This window comes from Miscanthus floridulus, chromosome 4, assembly GCF_019320115.1.
Source record: "Miscanthus floridulus cultivar M001 chromosome 4, ASM1932011v1, whole genome shotgun sequence".
In the NCBI taxonomy this organism is placed as follows: Eukaryota; Viridiplantae; Streptophyta; class Magnoliopsida; order Poales; family Poaceae; genus Miscanthus; species Miscanthus floridulus.
The window spans coordinates 32054084-32066705 of record NC_089583.1 but is presented as its reverse complement, the minus strand read 5'-3'; the positions used below and the strand labels follow the sequence as shown (position 1 = coordinate 32066705).

The 12622-nt window shown below is 44.2% G+C and overlaps 1 pseudogene; it reads left to right on the top strand.

The window, feature by feature from the left end:
• The first annotated feature begins 3689 nt into the window (after positions 1-3689).
• Positions 3690-10925, top strand: LOC136551262 (F-box/LRR-repeat protein 13-like; annotated as a pseudogene).
• Positions 10926-12622: the final 1697 nt, after the last annotated feature.

Genomic DNA, 12622 nt, shown 5'->3' with positions numbered 1-12622 from the left:
TTACAGAAATTTTTATGGAAACCACATGCATAGATATACTTGTCCTAAGAGTCTTACTAGTATAGGTTCGAGTAGATGCTATGCTTAGGTTTTCGGTAGCATGAGTAACCTGCCGTTACTCACAATAAGTGATTATTATATTTACTCTCATGATAAAATGATGAAAGAAAAAAATGGAGATCGGGCAGGGATATGGTATGGGCATTGGTGGGTGTGACGAGTTGTGTCCCGCGGCCACGAGGCTTAGCTTGGTTACACCGTTTTCCCTATACGTGTCGATTAAGGACCATCCGTTGCCACACGATCACAGACTTATTATCTTGAGCACATACTTACTTATAGGAGCAGGAAGTCTCGTTACACTCTTGTCGTGGGTTTCGGCTCTTTCCGGATTGACTGATTGGAGGCGGGGAAAGGTGGAGGTCTAAGCACCATACTAAGACTAGGTCTCAAGTGTGGGGGCTTGGAGTCCAAGTTTAGATGGGGATCTGTACCCCTTGACAGGAGTGGAATGGGTTGGTCTTGTTTGTGCCTGGGGTATAAACGAGGCGTGTATTTTGGGGTACCCAGCTGGGATACATTGGTTCGCGAATCGCCGTTTCCATGAGACGATATCACTCGGCTATGGTCTAGCACCGTAGTAGGATCTGAAAGATGAAAGATGAAAGATGGTAAAATGGTTCTGATTGCTCAACCCTTGATTGAAAGTAGAACATGTGCGTACTTAGAATGGTTAGCTAATGAAGTAATCATGACTGCTAATAAAACTTGATCTTAAGGACGTACTCCTAGTAATGTTTTTTCGCAAACAAAAAGAAAACAACAAACCCATATTGCCTATCATACTCCTTGGAGTCGAGAAACTATTTCCACTAGTCGGGTAAGTCTTGCGAGTACATTGTGTACTCAAGGTTTATTTTACCCCTGTTATAGGTGCAGCTTGAGTAGTATCTCTTGTGTGGAGGATTCTTCTAGTGGACACAGACGGATCCTTGTATCGTTTCCGCTAGATGTTTATTTTTATTCCGTTGTTTAATTATCGCACTCTGAACTCCGGTATTGTATTAAATAATTTTCAAGAACTCTTGTGGTATAAAATGGACTAAGTATTGTAAGCTCGTACTCATTATTGGATTCTGGATGTAAAACGTAGATTATTTCGAGTTCTCCCTTGGGGTGTGCTCGACGAAACTGTCCGATGTAGCTCATATTCGATGTGCTTAGTGTCTAGTGGAAGACGAACGCCTCCGAAAACGTATTATTTTGGGCGGTTCTACCACACGCACCCACCTCTTCCACTTCACTCGGATGACTCCCCCGCCTCTTCCACATCGGCATTGCACGGCCTGCGCCTCCTATCCACATCGACGCCGCCAAGGCTCCCGCACTAGCTCTCTCTTCATCACTCAACAACCCTACATCTAGATCTACTTTTGTAACACTCAAATAAAACAATTGCAACATACGTCTGAAACAGATGAAGCATTTGAACATACATTTGCAACATAGCCATTGTAACATATGCAACATCCAAATAAAATACTTGCAATATGTGTCTGAAAATAGATCAAATATTTTGAATAAACTATTGCAAGATACGATGTATAACCATTGCAACAAGTGCAAGATTCATAAACTACCATTGCAACATCCATATAAAACATCTGAAACACTTCAAACATGCGTTTTGCAACACAGGGAAGGTCGGGGCCGGTCGATTCCAGGCGTCAGGGTGGGAACCGGCGCGCGGGCGGCGGCACGTGAGCACCACCTACACCAGCACCAGTGGCGGTGCATGAGCACCACCATCGTCAGCACGACCAGCACCGGCCTTGGCTTAGCCGTGTAGGCGGCGCGCGCGATGGGTGGGAGCAGGCAACGCGTGCGACGGGAGGGAGGGAGCGAGTGTGGAGTGGAGTGGCAGCAGCGAGTGCGGAGTGGGGCGAGGGCGCGCAACGTGCAACGCGGACGGGGCGACGCAGGTTTAGGCGCACGGCGCAGGTGGGTCGGTCGTTCGGATGGACGGATGCCCATGGCCTATCATTATCAGGTTGTTTTAATGTAAATCTACAGATTAAGTTTTGGCTGTTAAACATGGATGGCGATTTTTTTTTTGACAGCTGATCTTCTCTCTTTGATTCCACGCAGAAGGAGACGAGATGCCGAAACGCTAATTGAATCTCTTCTCTACGCCTAAAAAATATCTAAGGTTATCGTCAGACGCCCCGTTCGTTCGCTCCTCTTTACGGACGTCTGCCCATGTCTACGGAGTATATATGGAGTCCGTTTGTTTCCCCGCTTCTGACGCTTATCACGTCTACTGAGTCTGTATCCTGCAACTAAACGGAACGCTGGAAGGCTCAGGCCACCTTGCCATTTATTTAATTCAAAATAACGTACAGGCTTATACATATATATGACAAAAAAAAAACACGTACAGGCTCAAGTCATTATGTCGTACGAATCCAGTCCAGTATATCTATTCTTCTCTTCTCTACACAAAAAAAAAATACCGGAGGTTATCGTCTGCGCACCCCGCTCATAACGGTTTGGAAACGAGTCCCGGAGCTCGCAGCCTCGCGCACGTCCACGGCCTCATTTCTGACATGGACTCACCCACGTTCCACATCCCACTACTCATTATACGGTGTGCTTTCGTAAAAAAAAAACCGTTGGGCCCTGCCTCTCGTCGTCTTCGTTAACTCTGCTACGACTCACATACGCTAGCTCCTGCTCGTGCCCCCGTCAAAACGAGTCGACTCGCGGCTGTCCAGGCCTCCAGGGCCACAGCAGCGGCGAGGTCAGTCCTGGCCAGCCATACCGGCCGTTACGATCGAGAGTGCATGAGTTTGTGATCTGATTCAGCAATGACCTGATGGCAAGAATAGGAAAAAGTGGAGGGTTGCAGATGGAAAAAAAAAGTGTTTGTTAGCTTCCTGTCTTTTTCCAAACAATGCACAAATTGACTGAGACTTATAAAATCTATATAAAATTATAATCAAATCCAAAAATTATATTTCAAATTTTGTCAACATCCTTTCGACTAGAGAGTGTAACCTTATCTTTGCGTGTGAAATATAAATCCTGAAAAGCCTAAGGGCATGTACAACCCATTAACAATCTGCACCAAAGTTACTTTGGAAAGCCTCAAAATTGTCAACTCCAAAGTCAGGAATATAGATCTGTGTGTGCGGACCGAAAGAGGCTCAATGGGCCGTACTCAAATCTAAAAAACAGAATTGGCACACACATGAATTATGTCGAATACGATCCAAAAGCCTAAGTATTTGGAAATAGTTTAGATTCCCAATGCAAAATCATTTGATGCTTTTTTATTATTTTCCAAAAATGATCAAATCTTTCGCAGTACGTGTGGACAAAAAATTGAGCCCCTGTGCAACGTACGGACACATATCTAGTTGATAAAAAAGAGAAATAATTAGGATGTTGAAATTAAGGCGTTACTACCCAGCCCTAGCGCGCGGCGCGTACCTTGCTTTTCTAGAATCAGAGCGAATTTCAGCGGCGTCGTGGGCGCACGCGGGAAGCCTAACGTAGATGGTTCGGGCCCATGGGCCGGTACGCGAGACACGGGCCCCAATCCCAATCAAACCCTACGGAGCTTCTGCAAGCCGTCGTGCTCGTGTTTCTCCTTTCCCCGCCCCCAATCGACCCACCGCTGGGCGGCCATGGAGACACAGGCGGTGCCTCGCCGTGCCAAGAGAAGGAAGCCGGAGGCGTCCAAGAGCCCGGAACAGGAGGGTGGACCAAACATCTCACCGCTGGTACCAGCGACGAGTGCGCCTGAATCCAGTCTTCCTGGAGCCGGAGGAGACGAAACCTACAACCAAGATCCGCCACCTGGAGCTACCGGAGAGGAAGAAGATGGTGTCGATCGACTCAGCCTCCTCCCGGACGCCATTCTAGGTGAGGTCATCTCTCTCCTCCCCACCAAGGATGTCGCCCACACCCAAATCCTCGCCATCTGGTGGCGCCTGATAGAATCTTAGATCATCTAGGTGTAGATTAGTGGGTAGATTCATCTCTATTTGGTTCAAATCGATCTAGAACATGAATCGGGAGAGGGAGACAGAGAAAGAGAGAGGCCCATACCTTCGGGGTTGGCAGAGGAGATAGAGGAGGATGCACGGTAGAGTCCAGAGGACGGGGGCACTGTCGGCGGGGCTTCCCGTCACTTGCAGCGCAGCCCATGATCGGAGGGACCTTCTAAGGTTACTTCGGTGGGTCAGTGGAGGCGTCGAACCTCGTTTAGCGTGCCCTGGCCCCACCTTTCTCTTTACTTATAGCGCTGTGTGACAGGGGCCCGCCGACCAGTGGTCGGTTAAGCGTCCTCGATCAGGATACGGTCAAGGGGTCCGATTGGCCATTGGGCCAATCGTTGGAGATCAAACTAACATTCTCCCCCTTGATCTCACCTTATGACTTAAACTTAACTTACTTACATTATCTTTATCCCATTTCATCACAAATCAGTGCATAGAGCGTGCCTCATCATCACGGTCAGTTGCCATTAGATTTAACAGCTACAATACACCTCTTTGTTTTAAAACAGATACTCAACTAGGCCCTTAGTATCCAGAAATCATAGGCTTTCTCATAAACCTATGTCGACTATGTGTTCTCTAAACGCACTGGGTGGTTAACCTTTGGCAAGCGGATCCGCAAGTACTTACTCGATACTTATGTGCTCAATGCTTTCAAAATGATTCTGGATTTTCTCCTTTACAACATGTACCTTAGTGTCAATGTGTTTGGCAGCACACTTGAGTTGTTGTCTTAAGAGTTAACTTACTTTAAATGGTTGTTGCTGTTGTCTACCATTTTTAAATCTGGGTACAAATTCCCTTAACCTCCTTTTGCCTGTTCCTTAAGCCTCATGACAACCTATACTATGGTATGCATCACTGATGACACCATAACTATTTCTTTGGAGCTTTTCCATAATAATACTCCAACTACGAGTGTTAGCAACTGATGTGGATTTCACTACACATCTCGCCAAGACTTAACTTTTTGTACCCTCAACTATTTGAGAGTACTTATTCTTTCTTACTCAGCATGAGGCCTATGATACTTTGCAAAATTACAAGACATTCTCAACTCAATTCCAGTGATCTATATCTGAACTGGACTTCTGCCAAAATATCCTGGATACATAAACTATGTCAAGGTAAGTTATTACTTGTACATGTACACTCATCAAGCTTCCAACAACTGAAGCATATGGAATCATATTCTTTTGATCGATCTCATATCGGTTCCTGGAACACTTAAAATTCCCAAAACTATTACCCTTGACTATAGGAGCAGGCGTAGGTTTACTCGCATGCATACTTTACTTCTTTAGAATCTTTTGTAAGTATGCCTTTGCGATAGTCCTAATACCCAATTTTCTTCTATCACGGTGAATTTTGATTCCTCAAACCAATGACGCTTCACCAAGATTATTCACATTGAAACTTGAGGACAAAACTTCTTCTCTAATGATAGATTAACATCACTACTAATGAGTAGAATATCATCTATTCACAGGACGTGGAAAGTGAATTTTCCATTCTTGAGCTTTGCATAAATGCTATTGTCCATCTCATTTTCTTTAAAAACCCAAACTTTCTTATCGTTTCATCAACTTTAAATACTACTGTTTAGAGACTTACTTTTAACCCATAAATAGATTTATACAGGCGGCATCCCTTATGTTCTTTCCTTCCACGACAAAACCTTTTGGGTTATGCCATGTAAACGTTTTCATATAAATTCCTGATGAGGAATGTCGTCTTTACATCCATCTGTTGTATTTCTAAGTCGTAATATGCCATGAACACCATTATGATTATAAAGAATCCTTGCATGAGACTGGAGAGAGAACTCTCATCGTAATCTTTTTATTCTCTTTGTATAAAGCATATTGCTACAAGTCATGCTTTATATCTTTCTATATTCCCTTTGGAGTCATATTTTGTCTTGTAGACCCATTAACAGCCTACTATTTCGGCTCTATTAGGAATTACATCTAAGTCCCAAACATCATTGGTATTCATCGAATTCATTTCAACTTTATATCTTTCTACATTCCCTTTGGAGTCACATTTTCTCTTGTAGATCCATTAACAGCCTACTGTTTTAGCTCCATTAGGAATTACTTCTAAGTTCCAAAAATCATTGGTATTCATCTAATTCATTTCAACTTTCATAGCTTCTTGCCATTTAAACGAGTAAACGCTTGTCATGGCTTTTTCAAATGAGGTGGAATCACCCTCAATTTGAATTTCTTTACTAACATAGACTTCATAGTCATTGAAAAAACTGGTTTACTAATTCTTTGAGACCTTCTGGGACCTTATCTACTGGCACTTTCCTATGGGGCTGTTGTTGCTCTTCATTGCCAAGAGGCAATTGATTCCACAGGCTCCTGTATTATAAGATTCTTGTTTACATTATTCATCTTCTTCGAAAAGCCAATAATAGGTGTTGTATAAGTCATACAACATCAACAGGTATTGAGAGATTTGTTGTTTTTGAATCACTGAAGTAGGCATGCAGTCCTGCTTCTCTTCAAGTCTTAGGTCTCTACATACCTCTACATACCAAGCTCCCAGATCTTCCCATCTTTTCTAAAGATAGTGTATCTTCAAATATCTTATTTTGGGTTTAATCTGTTAAACTCTCATATGGCACTTTAAGCACCACCTTAACATCTTTGAGACTGACTATGCTATTTTCCTGTCGGAACTTTAAAAGGTCTAGAAATTTAGCTATTTCTCTGCTTATGGGTATCATTATTGCAACCGTTGTACTCCTCCAATAGTCTTTATCTCACTCTTAATGAAGAGTATCTTTCTTAATTGATCTTTATCTCGCTCTTAATGAAGAGTATTTTCTTAATTGATCTTAATATTCTCCCCCTCGAAATATGGCATGAATTTTACTGTCATAATTTTGATAACTATTTAGAAAGCCTGTAAACGAGGAGACACTTATAACTTACTTCATTCACATGATTGTGTCATGTAAACAAAGTTATTTCTTGATCCGTTTAGGAGTACACTTTCCTTAATTCACTTTAAGAACTCAACGAGGTCTTTCATTAGCAGTACTTTTACAAGTCACGCTTATATCTTTTTCTTATCCTTTGGTTAGTATTGACCATGACGATGCATTTCTATTGTTCCATGGTCGATACTAGGATAGCATAAGAGCTACCTAAACTTCTCTCGCTATGCGGGATACAAAAACATATGAGTCATCATAAAACTTCTCCCGCCATGCTGGATGGACTAGCATAATTACTATGCTAAAACTTCTCCCCATGCGGTATACATCTATATAAAAACTTAGTCATGATGACTTAAACATTCACTTATACTTCATTTTCTAATTAAATCTTCCCGTTGGTTCCAATTTAATCAGAAAATTAGTAAACTAACAAAAATTGTCCTGAACTAGCTTGACTCAAGCCTTTTCATTCACATTCCCCAGCACTACAGCACGTTGGCATACAGCCGAGTGATCTTGTCGGATAAAATAAAACATACAATATGCTTCTACATCAATTCTACATCACCATTAGACAGAAAATAGAATTAATGCATAAAACTCATGAATTAACTTGAAATCCATATAACTACTCTTCAAAATTAAATTATCTCATTGGTTCGAATTTAATTAGAAGATAATCAACATCATGGCAGTGGAAACTTAATAATGAAATACATTCTTTTAGTTCAGGAGCATTTCTTGGTCCTTATCAACTCTCTGAAACATTCACCACATTGGTGTAAAATTTTCCAGAGATTTAAACTTCAAACTTAAATTCGTTATAATATTGTCATCATCAACGTTGGTCAAAAAATAACAATACCATAATCTTACTTAAACAAAAAATGGACTACTCCTCTAATTAAATTTTCCCGTTGGTTCTAATTTAATTAGAGGATCAACATAATCATCATTTACTAAATATAACTGCTCTTCAAATTAAATTCTTCCGTTGGTTCGAATTTAATTAGAAGATAATCAGCATTAAACTTCGCAGCGGAAACTTAAACAAAATTTGTGAATTTTACCCACAGGAATTCTTTTGCTAATTTTCTTGAGCCATTAATCATTTTCCAGGAGATAAACATTTACTGGAAAAAGAAAAACAAAAAATGGATTCAAACTGAACACTGTACTTAGCCCAGTCGGCAAAATGGCCTGGCCCAACAACCTCCGCGCGCGCCCGCGGCGCCTCCCAGGCCGCAACCTGGGCCTAGGTCGGCAAAGTCGCCCGCTGCGCGCTCCCGCCTAGGCTCAATCTAGCCCGGTTGATCTACGCCGTTGATGCAAATCAGACGGCCACGCGCGTGTCTCGGCGGATCAAAAACGGTGACGCAGTGCTGGCTCCAAAAACCCTAGCTCACTTCTCTTCTCCCCTTTCTCTCTCTCAGCCCCGCGAGCGACAGAGTGCAGCTGAGCTCAAGGCGGACGCCACACAGGGGATGGCGGCTCCACCGTGGCACCCCTCGCTGGCGCAGGCATGCGACCGGAGCCGCGCGTGGCACCACGGTGGTGCCCTTTGGACCGAGCCCGAGGCGGAGATCGTGCGGCGGTGCTTCTCCCGCCCCGGCGGCTAGGGTTGACTTCCCACACGACGTCCATGCGACGGCCGGTGGTGGAGACGGAGCGGGCGGACCCCAGGTAGGAGCTCCTTCCCTTGTCTGTTCACTCTCTTCCCCTTCCTCATCGCGAGTTAGGGTTAGGGTTTCCTTAGGTAAGCCGCCTTTCGAGCTCTTCCCCTTTCCCCTTCTTCTCTTTTGGATCTTCTTTCTTTTCTTCTTAGGGCTGGTCCAATTAGGGGTTAGGGTTAGGGTTCGGCTGCATCTCTGTTTCTTCCCCCGATTAGGGTTAGGGTTTCAATCCGAAAGGATCGAACCCTCTGTTCCTCTTTCTCTTCGATTTCTTTTCAGTTTTCTACCCCAAACTAGATCTACACCCTAGAAAGCCTATCTCTGATACCAATGATAGAATCTTAGGATCGTCTAGGTGTAGATTAGTGCGTAGATTCATCTCTATTTGGTTCAAATCGATCTAGAACATGAATCGGGAGAGGAAGACAGAGAAAGAAAGAGGCCCATACCTTCGGGGTTGGCAAAGGAGATAGAGGAGGAAGCATGGTAGAGTCCAGAGGACGGGGGCGCTGCCACGGGGCTTCCGGTCAGTTGCAGCGCAGCCCATGATCAGAGGAGCCTTCTAGGGTTACTTTGGTGGGTCAGTGGCGGCGTCGAACCTCGTCTAGCGTGCCCTGACTCTATTTTTCTCTTTACTTATAGCACTGTGTGACAGGGGCCCACCGACCAGTGATGGGTTAAGCGTCTCCGATCAGTATGCAGTCAAGGGGTCGATTGGCCGCCGTTGGGCCAATCGTTGGAGATTAAACTAACAGCGCCTGCTCAGCCCCTCTCATCCTCGACGGCGGTGAACTTCGCACCATCGGTGTCGTCTCCCGCATCAACCTTGACGGCAGTGAATTTCGTACCATCGATGTCATCTCCCGCATCCTCTCCTCCCACTGGGGCCCCGGCCGCCGCTTTCGCTTCCCTGCACAACGCCTATGGGACAGCCCCGCCACTGTGGATGCTTGGCTCCGATCCTCTGCCCTCGACAACCTCCAAGAGATTGACTGCTTTGCGACGGTTGGGTTGAAACTGCCACCTCAGCCGGCATCTACCTTCCGGTTCTCGTCGTCCCTTTGTGTCGCCACTTTCAGCCAATGCCACCTCTCTGTCGACATCACCCAGGCGCTTCAGTTCCCCCGGTTCAAGAAGCTCGCACTTAAACGGGTCGGCATTTCGGAGGATTCCCTGCATAGCATCGTTGCTGCTTCTCCCGTCCTCAAGTGCTTGCTGCTTCGCAGAATCTTTGGCCTACGCTTACAAGCATTAGGGTGAGTGCTGGGTATGATCGAACAATGAACTGCTTAGAAGAATTCATTGTCGAGGATGCCCCTTGCCTTAAAAGGATTCTTAATCTTCGACAACCACAGTCGGGAATGTTACTGCGAGTATCAGTTATTTCAGCACCTAATCTGGAGACCTTGGGTTGCCTAAATTTTTCTGATCACTCTTCCAGGCTCGCGTTGGGCTCTATGATTATTGAGGTATCTCTTGCTTTTCCACCTCTTGCCTACAGGTTCTGAGTTGCTTTTCTGTGTGCAGAAAAAACTTGAAAATATTGACTTTTATCAATGGGCTAATGCATGTTTCATGCAGCCATGCAACATAAAGGGATTCCGGGTCACTAACTCAGACACGTCGGCATGTACTGTCAAGATTTTAGCAGTCAATGTTTTTATTCTTAGCCTGGATCCGATTATTGACTTGATGAGATGCTTCCCATGCCTGGAGAAGTTGTATATCAGGGTAAACATACTAAACTAGTAATTCATTGTGTTCATATATTCTTTGGGTCTGACTTAATATTTTGCCAATTCTTCTTCAATTGGTTGTGTTTGTATACTGTTTTTTCCTTTTCAGTCATACCAGGATGGGGACAAGAATTTATGGCGCCGTAAACATCGTAATCTTATCAAATGCCTTGACATCCGTCTCAAGACAGTTGTGTTGAATAATTATCAAGGCATATTGTCACAAATTAGCTTTGCCACATTCTTTGTACTGAATGCAAAGATGCTGGAGTCGATGACATTTGAGTGTCAAAGGTACAATGTGACTGATAGATTTCTTGCAGAGCAGCATCAGCTGCTCCAGCTGGAGAAAAGGGCTTCAAGATGTGCTCGGGTTTATTTTACTACTAAAAGATGTGAGCATGACTTTATGCATATCAATCATGCCCATGATTTGTCTAAAACCGATCCCTTTGAATGTGAAAAAAGAGGGGTAGGTGTATGCGCATCCTTTGAGTAGTTGCTGCTTGACTCGTACTCTTGTTTGCTGTTAAATTTGATGAGGTCTATTCCTTTTTCCAGTGTTGAAGTAGGGGGTTGCTAAATGAACTGTGTATTGTAAGATTTGTGTAATTGTGGCAATCTGACAGTGCCACAGTTTGACTTTCTAATCCACAATGCACTAAATCTTTATGCAGAAGTTATTGGCAATGTTTGATGTCGCAGGTAGCGTTAATAAAATAGAGCTAGTGTGAATATCACTTTGTTTTAATAAGTTCTTTTATTTGGTCTTTTTTTTACAAGAAACATGAATTTATTTCAACAGCATCGAGCTGTTAGCAGGTATACAGAGACTGAGAGTACAGATTGCAGTGCTTCCATCAACGGGCACTGGTTGGCATGATTGCTATTTGTACAAGTGAAAGATGGACTAGCATGATGAGACTGAATCTCTAGGATAGCCTGTTGTGCTAGAGTATGAGCCATCTGATTTAGATGCCTCCCTATCTTGAAGATCCTGTGATTGGAATGATTTGTGCTGCTTAAGAAGCATACCAGCTCTTGATTATCCGTAAGAAGTTTGTGTCCTGCAGTTGAAGCCGAGAGAGCGAGTGCTAGAGCTGCAGCCTCTGCCATTAAAACCGAGGAATCTGAGAGCACTCCCTTGATGTAAATGTTATGTGTTGGATGCATTTCTGTATTAATGATGAAAACTCCCCGTCCAGCTCTCTTTGGCTGTCGTGAGGTGTGATCTAGCAGAGTTGATGCATGGCCTTGGTAGCAGGGTTGGCAGTTGAATAGTGTATGGTCTTGATGCTTGGTAAGTGTACCTGTTCGTCTGGGTTCGGATTGAACTGTGTGTTGTGTTTCCTGGATGCGACTGGTTCGTACCTGGAGGACCAAGATTGTTCCTGGTGATTGGGTTGGAGCAATGGTTGTTGTCGATGAATTCGTTGCCCTGCAGATGTCGTGTTGTTCCGTGTGCGACCTGCATTGGGTTGAACGGAGTGAGGCATTACCTGGTTTGACTCTGTCGGCGGTGCGTCAGTGCCACCGCTGTGCTCATTGTTATCAGGTGTGGCTGGCCGTGTATTTTGCATCTGTTCGTCACCAGCAGATGAGTTTGCATGAATGCAGCGACAGCATGAATGCATGACGGACCTGCCACTGTGTCCAGTTTTGTCTGTTGAATCTCTTGTCGTTTAGCAGGTAATCAGAAATGGAATCAGTAATAAAAGTGGACAGACTGAGTTGTACTCCATCATCTTCATTTGGCAAAGTGTCAGTCCTAAGAGGGGGATCAGTTGAGAACCGTACCGCACGAGCGAAGTCGCAGTGGAAGAAGAGATGAGCATTGGTTTCAATATGACCACAAGTGCTGCAAGGTTTGTCGGCTCGGCAGTGCAACAGGCTACTTATAAGTACTTGGTTGGTCTTAAATTTAGCTTATAGCATAAACTACGTTTGGTGGTTTGTTGGACCTGTCGATGAATCACGGCTCAGCCCTTTGGCTGAGGTGCATTTTAAGGCCCTGTTCCTTATGACTAGGGACTAGAGACTAGATTGTAGCTTTTTTTAGTCCCTAAATTGCCAAACAAGGGGACTAAAAGAGGGACTAGTAGTCCCTAGTCCACTAGTCTCTTGAGAGGTACTAATTGGGACTAGTGGCCCAAATTTCCAGCCCATGCCCCTCAAACTCGCTCGAACTCTCCCCAA